An 11,111-nucleotide genomic window follows, 5' to 3' on the forward strand; every position below is an offset into this window, starting at 1 on the left:
AACGCCAGATTACGGTTACATTCGAGTTGGATCTATACGTAATAAAATATTACTAATATTATAATTATAATATTTACTTAAATCAAAAAGTTATAAGGAGGGCTTTAATATTACTCCCTTCATAGAAAAAGTTGCAAGTTTTTCTGGGCGGATGGAGTAATCTGTAGACATTAACATTCTGCGACATAATGTATTGTGATGTTTCTAATGTAATTATTATTCAGTTTATGCACATTTCATAAGATAATCCATTTTTAGTGTTTGATAATTTCATGATCTCATGGACTTTTTTGCGGTTCAAAATGTGCACATTTGACATAAAATGTGCATTTTTATTCAGATGTAGCTGTATAACACTAATTATGCAACAAAAAAGGCTGTTGTTGAAAGGTAATGGGCACTTTCAATTCAGTGTTGAATCTCCGACCAACATAATTCCTCATTGAATTATTGATTTGGAAATCAAATTCTTCCATGAACTTTTTTTTTTTTGATAAAAACTTCTTCCATGAACTTAGTGGGTCTTCATTCACCACTTTCTAATGTAACGTTTGATAGATAGAGTGGATCAGAACTTCATAGTAAGAGAGACTGTACCAAGATTCTATCCAAGCAAATTGAACGATTTTAATTGTTTGTAGCTAAAAAAAATTTACTCAACAGTTAAGAAATTGATGATTATTATTTTCATGTTTTGATTTGATGATTGAATATTTAAACAAGACTATCTCACTTGTGTTTAAGGGTGGATGATCCTAATAAAATTAAGGTTGGATCGATTTTTGTTGTTCCTAATAGTAACAATACAGAAAGGAATTTAAAATTGGTAAAAGATGATGAACTTTCAATTTCTTCTCGATTTCATTCAAAGCTCATAACTTGAAAGGGAAATCAAAAGTGTTTATATAGTGATTCAACAAAAATCTAGACGTCATTAAAAGAATTACAATTTCTGGAAAATGAAAAAGCTGATATGATGCCAACTAGCAGGTTTCATTTAATTTTCTTGCCCACTACTCCTTCTCAAAGCTTTTAATCCTTCAGTTAAGTAAAAATGGTAATTTGCAGCTGTAAAATTCTTCTTCTTCCTCAAATTTACATATCAATCTTCAAAATGCTTCAAGAGTTCATTTTGCAGTTGACTTCTGTTCGACCATTGATCAATGATGGCAACCATTGCAAAAAGCTTCTAAATGACATACTAAATGATTCTACATCTTCACTTCTTCATAAACTTGGCTAAAAACTAAAATGACTATAGGACTTGTTTGAATATCAACTAAAATAACTAATGGCAATGGCAACTCTCATCTTCTCAAAGAAAAAACTTGTAGAAACCTCCACAACAACTTCTAAATGCATAATGTAGCTTCACTGAATCAAAAAGAACAAGAAATCTATCTAGTATACAAAATCCCCAAATTTTAGTAGCAACCTCAAGAACACAGCTAATCGAACTTGCGGATTATTCATTACTAAATAATCGATGAAATTGACTTAACCATTCGATTCGTAGCATCTATTATAGTGAATCTAGAGTTTTGAATAGATTGTTTTGATCAACTACAACAAAAGAACTATCAAACTCTAGTTTATTCTTCGACGGAACTAAAAAGGAAACTTGAAACACTGTAGCATATCTAAAACAGGAAACCCTAACCTTCGAATTGGGCAATTCCATTTCAGGGAATTGTAGATGAATTGCACAATGAGGCGTTGTTGTCGATTTCTTCCTGAGTCATTTGGCATGTCACCTGAGCTCCGACTATACGCCGTCCGATATGCCAAAAGCCAATTTCATTTTGGCGTTCACAAGTTTTAGAAATTTCTGCAGCATCCTCCAAGTTTCTCCTAGTGACACCAAGGTCCTTAACTTCTTCACGATGTGAAACTAGGTCCATTTCTGCAATAGTACTCTTCTTCTTCTCTGCATTGTCTGAATCGATTATGAGCCCATCTCCGACGATCAGTTTCAATCTAGAATTGTTTTACTTATTCTTGAACACCTCGAGAAAGACTTTGGCAGCAATCTTTCTTAATGTATTACCTTGAAGCTCTGATTTCTTCTTTATAAGCTTAACTCTAGCTGAAATCTTTTTCTTCTTAGCTGCTTCTCCCTTCAACTCAGTCCTAGCATTGATCAAGCTCTCCAATACTTCCTGGTATGCTGGCCTGACGAAACAAGCAACTTCAACATCTCCTCCTTTGTTAAGTGGGGCCAACATTCCAATCATCTTCTTTAGAGCTTCAAACCTCCATTTTGAAAAAGTTTTGGAGAATATGTCTGCAAGCTGGAAATTTGTTCTGCAGAATGCCATTTTAATATCTCCCTTCTCCACAAGATCCCCGATGTAGTGGTACTTAACCAACATGTGTTTTGTTCTCAAGTGATCACCAAGGTTTTCAGCCATGGAGATTGATGCACTAGAATCATAATAGATGGTGACTTTCTTCTACTTCAGTTCACCAATGTCTATCAATATCTTCTTAATCCATTCTGCTTGCTTTGCTGCCAAGTTGTCTGCAACATATTCAGTCTCTGTAGATGATTGAGCCACAACCGTTTGGTTCTTTGAGCTCCAAAACAAAATGCCTGAGCCAAAACTACAACAATAACCACTCCTACTCCTGCATTTCTCACCATTGGCATAACTAGCATCATTGAAAGTCATCAATTCGTTACTTCTTCCCCTTTCAAACCAAATTCGAAGCTCTAAACTGTACTTCACATATTTGAGAAATTCTTCTTACATACGCAACATGTTGTTTGGATGCATTACCATTGTAACAGAACATCATGTTGACTGTACAAGTTAAGTTTGACCTAGAAGCACATAGGTACATTAAGGAATCTATCATACTTCTATAAGTAGTGCAATCAAATTCCTCACCTGTCTTAGTTTGTTCTAGCTTTAATTGTGTCTCCATTGGTGTTGAAATCTCTTTGCAATCCTCTATATTGAACTTCTTAATCATCTCTTCAGCATATTTCTTTTGGTGAATGAACACTCCATCATCTGCCTACTCTATCTCCAAGGGAAGAAAGTATTTCATTTCACCAAGATCTGTCATTATGAATTATGCCATCATCAAACTCTTAAATTCATTAACAAGCTTTTTTGTGGTGCCAATGATTAAAAGATCATTAACATATAGAGAACATATCAACTTTTCTTTTCCTTGAAGCTTGGTGTACAAGGTAGCTTCATTTGGACTTCTTTCAAATCCATTTTCCCTCAGATAGCTATTGATCCTTGAATACCATGCCCTTGGAGCCTGTTTCAGTCCATACAAGATCTTGATCAACTTGTAAATCTCATGCTCTTGTCCTGGAATGATGAAACCTTCAGGTTGCTTAATTTAGACTTCTTCTTCAAGCTTTCCATTAAGAAAGGCACTCTTCATATCCATCTGGTGAATCTTCCAGCCTTTGTTGGCAGCTAAGGCAATTAGCAATCTCACAGTCTCCAGCCTAGCAACTGGAGAATATGTATCCTCATGGTCAATACCATATTCTTGCTTGTATCCTCTCACCACCAATCTTCCTTTGTATCTATTCATAGAACCATCAACATTCAGTTTGGTTCTAAACACTCATTTGGTATCTATTACTTTTGATTTCTCTGTTGACCATTCACACAGGATCCAGGTGCCATTTTCTTCTATAGCTTGCATCTCCTCCTTCATTGCATCCTGCCATTCTACAACTTTTTCAGCTTGCTTAAAAGTCCTTGGTCCAGTACTAACTGTCATTACTTCTTCCATTTCTTGATCAGAACTTCTGCAATGCATATGAACTCAAGTATATCTGGATCTGGTGATGGCCGTGACTTCTCATATACGGATTTTAGCCTCTTTCTACTCTTTGGCTGCATATCTTCTGGAATAGTGGTGTCTATATCTGTTGCTTGTGTTCCTGGATCACTTGAACTGCTTCCATTGCTCATAGGTGCTCCTCCTGAATCTAGAGATTCAGGAACTTCATCATTATTGTCGTGATTCTCTTCTTCTTCTTCTTCTGGTGCATTCAATAATGGTGTAACAACATCATTTTCTCCTCCTGAGAATGGTTCAAGACTAGATTGAGCACCTGTATTATTAAACAAAGGGTCATAAACATTTTGCTTAGGTGAGTTTCCATCATGAGATTAAAGCTCACTTAGGACTTCATCTATAACAATATCCTACATTAGTACATCTATAAACACTCTTCCAGGTTCTCTCACAGTTGGTTTACTCTTAGGCCACTTAGTATTCTCATCAAATCTTGCACTTGCAGCAATAATCATCTCATTTTTAACTGGATCAAATATCCAATAACCATTAGCATTAGAATTATAGCCCATCATGACACCTTTTATTGCCTTTTCAGACATCTTTTGCCTCCTCTTTTCTGATATGTGAGTGTATGCAACACAACCAAATACTCTAAGATGACTAACTTTAGGCTTAACTCCAAATACCATCTCAAATGGAGTTTTTCCCTTCAAGGCTTTTGTTTGTAGCCTATTTTGAATGTACGAAGCTGTATTACAAGCTTCTGGCCAGAACTTTCTAGGAACATTCATGGCAAACATCATTGATTTTTTTATCTCCACCAATGTTATGTTCTTCTTTTTAGAAACACCATTCTATTGAGGTGTATATGCAACTGAAAACTGCTAGAAGATCCCTTCTCTTTCATAATAGTCTTGCATAATCTTTGAAGTATATTCTCCATCTCTATCACTCCTGAGACATCTTATCTTTGTTCTGCATTTTGATTTAGCATCAACCCTCCACTTCATAAACATCCTAAATACTTGATCTTTTGTTTTAATGAAATACACCCAAGAGTATCTTGTGTAATCATCTATGAATTCCACATAATATCTATTTCCACTGACTAAAGGAATTTCAATAGATCCATATACATCTGTATGGACTATTTGCAGCTTCTCAGTTGATCTCCAAGTACTTAAAGGGAAGCTTCCAACATGACTTTTTGCCTTTTCACATGGTTCACAAATCTTTTGCTTCAATCTGTTGCATAGTTTTAAAATTTCTCTAACCACTTCATTCTTTTGCATTGAGACAATGTTGTCCAGATTAGCATGTCCTAATCTTCTATACCATAGTTGAGTTAACTTTGTCAATGTTCCATCAAAGAAGGAACCTTCAACTTCCAACATCTGTATTTTGAACATCCTGTTGACTTGAGGAACTCTATGCACCGACGCTCTTTCAGCATTGAAAATCAGACATTCTTCATCTTCAAAGTAAACTGCATACTTCTTTTCTAGCAATTGACCTACACTTATTAAGTTTTGATCCAATTCTAGAATGAAGTACACATCTTCTAGGACAGATTTTCCATTCTTAGTCTCCAATTCCACAGTTCTTTTTCCTTCAAAATGAGCCATTGCACCATTTCTAAACTTCACAGCTGCACTCATTCCATCTGTCTTCTCAATAAAAGCATCCTCCCTCCTAGACATGTGATTGGAACAACTACTGTCAATGATTTATCTACTTTCTTTCTCATTTTTCTTTGAAACAGAACAAACCTCTACTATAAATGCACTTTCTTCCTGTTCTGAACCTTTTCCGCCACATCTTTGGCTATTTTAGGAACTTTCAGGACTTTGGTTTATAGTGTTTAAGGCTTTTGGGACTCCTACAAGTATTTGTGGCATTTCAGTGTTTGGTTAGGAGTTATTTTGTTGAGTGTAACCTATCTGTGGGTAATTTAGGATTGGCAAGCTGGTTTAAGGGTTTGAAAATGCTATGTGGGGAGTTTTAGGTTACCATTGTGTCATTCTAGGATTGGTTGAGCCTACAACATAGTTCACAGGACATTGATTTGGATTATTTTGCACTGAGAAATGGCCTAATAGGATAAAGTTTGGATTGGTGTTAGGATTTTGATATTGATAATTCTGTCTTTGTCTAGGATGAATTGGTGGTTTTCTTCTAAAGAATCTGTTGTTAGGATCTTGTTGTTCATTGGCCCATTTGTCATAACAGACTTGTTCAGCATTTCCCTTCTTCCCACAGTAGTTGCAAACAGCTAAATCATGCTAAAAACAAGTATTTGCATATTCTGGACAAACTGACCTCTTCCAAAGCCTCTACCTCCATTTGACGTCCAAGAATTGAAATTTTGTTGTTGAAATCCTTGATTCTGGTAGTTCTGGAATCTCTATCGATATTATTGTTGGTTTTGATATTGCTGAAATTGCATTTGTTGTGGTTGGAATGTCTGTTGTTGATTCTGGTAAGCTGGTTTTGCTTGTGGCTGGCTTTGGTAAGTCTGGTACACTTTGGCTGGTTGTTGCAGATATGATTGAGATACATGATAGTTAGGTTGATTTTGTTGAGACTATAAATTCTAGATTGGCAAGCTTTGAACAAGCATTTGAGATTGGATTTGAGCAACTGCAGGCTGTGTTGAGCTTTCAACATTGTAATGTTTGGCTATAGGAGAGTTTTCTGCAACTCTAAACCTCTCACTCCTAAATACCACCTCATCTCTCTCCTCCTTAACTCCATATCTATTCTCATGTACTTCTAATGCATTCCAAAAATCCTCCAATGACATTGATTCAGGATCCCTGCTATACTCTCTATCTAATAATGAAACTACAGACTCAAACCTCTTAGGCATTCTCTCCATCAGTCTTTCTATCATCTTTTCTTTGTTTATGCCAACTTTGTAGTACTTCATCTAATGAATCAAGGTCATGAATCTTCCTCTAGCCTCACTAACAGCTTCCTCATCCTTCGTTCTAAAATCATCATATTGTTTCTCTTGCTTTCTACCTTTAAACTTCCTAGATAAAACAAATCCTTCAAACTCTACTTTCAATGTCTCCCATATCTCCTTTGAACTCTCATAGCTAGCTATTTTTCTCAACACACTCAGATCCACAACACTTCTTAGAAAAATCTGTGCCTCTTATCTTTTTCTATTTTCTCATTTCTAAATTTTCTCTGTTCTTCACTAAGATCAGCTATAGTCTTACCAACAGGAATTTCAAAGACTCCATTTTCAACTACAGATTTAAAACCTAAGGTTTTTAAATGATTCTTTGCAATAATTGATCACATGTCAAAATCATCACATGTAAAGTTTCCCAGACTATTGTGTACTCCTGTGTTGTGATATGGGTTCACCATCACCATTTTTGCAGCTCGAAAACGCCTCAGGAACGTCCCGCTCTGATACCACTGATAGACAGAGTGGAACAGGTCTCTACAGTAAGAGGGACTGCACCAACATTCTATCCAAACAAATTGAACGATTTTAATTACTTGTAGCTAAAGAAAACTTACTCAACAACTAAGAAATTGATAATTATTGCATCCATGTTTTGATGACTGAATACTTTAACAGGGCTATCTCACTTGTGTTTAAGGATGGATGATCCTAATAAAACTAAGGCTGGATCAATTTTTGTTGTTCCTAATAGTACCAATGTAGAAAGGAATTTAAAATTGGTAAAAGATGATGAACTTTCAATTTCTTCTCGATTTCATTCAAAGCTCATACCTTGAAAGGAAAATACAAAAATATTATATACTGATTCAACAAAAACCTAGACGTCATAAAAGGAATTATAATTTCTAGAAAATAAAAAATGGCAAGATGACTTGTAAAAACTAGAGAAAAAATAATATTTACTTTTGAGACCACAAGCTGATATGGTGCCAACTAACAGGTTTCACTTAATTTTCTTGCCCACTACTCCTTCTCAAAACTTTTAATCCTTCAGTTAAGTAAAAATGGTAATTTATAGCTGTAAAATTGTTCTTCTTCCTCAAATTTGCATATCAATCTTCAAAATGCTTCAAGAGTTGACTTTAGATTTGACTTCTGTTCGACCATTGATCAATGATGGCAACCATTGCAGAAAGCTTCTAAATAACATACTAAATAATTCTACATCTTCACTTCTTCATAAACTTGACTAGAAATTAAAATGACTATAGGACTTGTTTGAATATCAACTAAAATAACTAATGGCAGTGGAAACTCTCTTCTTCTCATATAAAAAACTTGTAGAAACCTCCACAACAACTTCTAAATGTATAATGTAGCTTCACTGAATCAAAAGGAACAAGAAATCTATCCAGTATACAAAATTCCCAAATTTTAGCAGTAAACTCAAGAACATAGCTAATCGAACTTGCAGATTATTCATTACTAAATAATCGATGACATTGACTTTACCATTCGATTCGCAGCATCATTATAGTGAATCTAGAACTTTGAATCGATTGTTTTGATCAACTACAACAAAAGAACTATCAAACCCTAGTTTATTCTTTGACGGAACTAAAAAGAAAACTTGAAACACTATAGCACATCTATAATAGGAAACCCTAACCTTCACATTGGGCATTTTCATTTCAGGGAATTGTAGATGAATTTCACAATGAGGCGTTGTTGCCGACTTCTTCCTAAGTCATATGGCATGTTGCCTGAGCTCCGACTATATACCGTCCGGTCTGCCAAAAGTCGATTTCATTCTGGCGTTCACAAGTTTCAAAAATATCTGCAGCATCCTCTAAGTTTCTCCTAGATACATCAAGGTCCTTAACTTCTTCACGATGTGCAACTAGGTCCATTTCTGCAACAATACTCTTCTTCTTCTATGCATTGCCTGAAGCTCGAGAAAGATTTTGGCAGCAATCTTTCCTAATGTATTACCTTGAAGCTCTGATTTCTTCTTTGCAAGTTTAACTCTAGCTGAAATCTTTTTCTTCTTAACTGATTCTCCCTTCAACTCGGTCCTAGCATTGGTCAAGCCCTCCAATACTTCTTGATATGATGGCCTCACGAAACAAGCAACCTCAACAACGTTGTCATTTAATATCAACATCGCATTATTTGACCAGCAAGAAAGACTCCCTTTTTCAGAGAGCAAAAGAACGTTTTTTTTATATATAAACAAATTCAACTTCTTATCCAACATATTATTAGATATATGGGTATATCCCACATCGATCATTCACCAAAGTGTGAATCGGTTTATATACCAATCAATAAGATGGTATCATAGCGTATTAGATATATGGGTATATCCTACATCGACCATTCACAATAAAACTCATGAGATTCTTCGACACCAAGTCAAAGAGTAAGTGTTGGTCAAACGGCACCGCCAACAATAAGATTAATCGTTCAAGAGAGCAATATTGACTTTCAATACGATCCGATAACAAAAAAATGTCCTTGCTAAAGTTAACCCCAGCGGGTTTGTTTGTCGACATCCTGAGAGGTGGCGCTATGAGGCCGCCGGCAACGTCGCGTTTCAGTTATTGGATTGTAGATCCTCTTATGCTTGAAAGTCAATATTGCTCTCTTGAACGATTAATCTTATTGTTGGCGGCGTCGTTGACCAACACCGCCACGGTGACACCTTGACAAGTGGCGCTATGATGCCGCCGGAAACGTTGCGTTGCCAGATCGACACTCTGAGAGGTTGGATGCATCGTTGACCAACACCGTCACGACGACACCCTGAGAGGTGGCGCTATGACGCCACCCAAACAGCTTTGTATGCGCTCCGAGAATCTTATGGAGATAGCGAGATAAACCCTCATGTCCTTGCTTAAGCTCCAACAAATCTCATGTCCTAAATAGTATACATAATTATTCCGTCTAATGGGCGGCCCAATAACAATCACACTAATAATTATATTATAATAATATTCTTTGACAACGTGATAATAATAATAATATATAATGATTTTATTATAAAATTTTCAGTTTATATTTTAGCTATTATTGGATTATATCCGATTCAAAATTTATAATTAATCAGGTCCACTGAATGGGTAGCGTTATTGTCATGAATGAAATAGTTAGTGTCATGAATGTTTTAAATCTTATTATAATGACGATTGTACCCAAATTGTTAAATATTTTAATTTGACGTTATTGGTTCCCAACTTCCATCTCTGGAAAACTTTAGTACTCCATCTCGTCTTTTAAAAAAGTGAAAATACAACTCTTTCCCCAAATTCTTTGTTTGAATTCCTTGACGCTGAAAATTGGTAACAATCGCATGTTATTTGCTTGATTTTTCTTCATTTTATAGAGTTCAATTTTCTTAATTTGGGTTTTTCGAATTGTGAAACCGGGAGGTTAAAATAGCTGGCCTAAGAGAACACTCCAGCTTAATACTAAATACAAAAGTTGAAAACTTGTATGATATTAGCAGCTTATCACATTAGGTTAGCATAATTCCTTAGTCTTTTCATATTGTTCCAAAGCACAATACCAGCTGAAAGATTTGGAGCTCTACAGTTGAATAACTGAATCCTGAATTATAGACTTTATACCAGCAAACACGATTTCCTCTCTACACGATTGATAGGTAAGTTGTCGTTTTTGGTATAGCATTATTCTCATTAACTGTGATGATTAAAATATTGTATGTATTTATGTACAACCCAGATTTGTATAGTGAATGACAAATACATATTTCTTCCATTATCAGGACTGCGGATTTAGAAGACTCCGGATGATGATTTGGCTCCTGCTGCATTGGTTACGGAATCTGCAAGTCGAAGAAAGTTGATGGTAGTGCATCTTGAAGATGATAATGATGATTAACAACCATCGACATCGATTCCCTTTACGAGCATTGGGGATTTCATTTAGCTCAGTCGATGACGATGATTAACATTTGATATTTCAATTCTCTAATAAAAGCAAATAGCTCAATTGATTTTAATTCGATCGAAAAAAAGTGTTAAGTCGGTTTGGTGTTTACTTCAATTTTCAAACATGTATTATATTCATAGAAAAACGGAAGGATATAGGAGTAGGTTGGGTTCTGCAAATAACATGTCCATCAAAAGTTAAAATCTTTCGATTTTATTCCCAATTCATATCTTGCATCATTCACATTTTAATTATTATGATATTTATATATTATAAATGAGTTCAATTGAAAATAATTCGAACTTATTATTTATATTGAATTCATAAAATTTAAATGATTTATTATAAAATAATAATTATTGAACGAATTCTTAATTGAATCCGGAGCAACGCCCGCGTAATACTCTAGTCATAATTAATTGGCATACTTTATTTAAAAAAGTTGTGAAAAAAACTG

This window comes from Rutidosis leptorrhynchoides, unplaced genomic scaffold, assembly GCF_046630445.1.
Source record: "Rutidosis leptorrhynchoides isolate AG116_Rl617_1_P2 unplaced genomic scaffold, CSIRO_AGI_Rlap_v1 contig323, whole genome shotgun sequence".
NCBI lineage: Eukaryota > Viridiplantae > Streptophyta > Magnoliopsida > Asterales > Asteraceae > Rutidosis > Rutidosis leptorrhynchoides.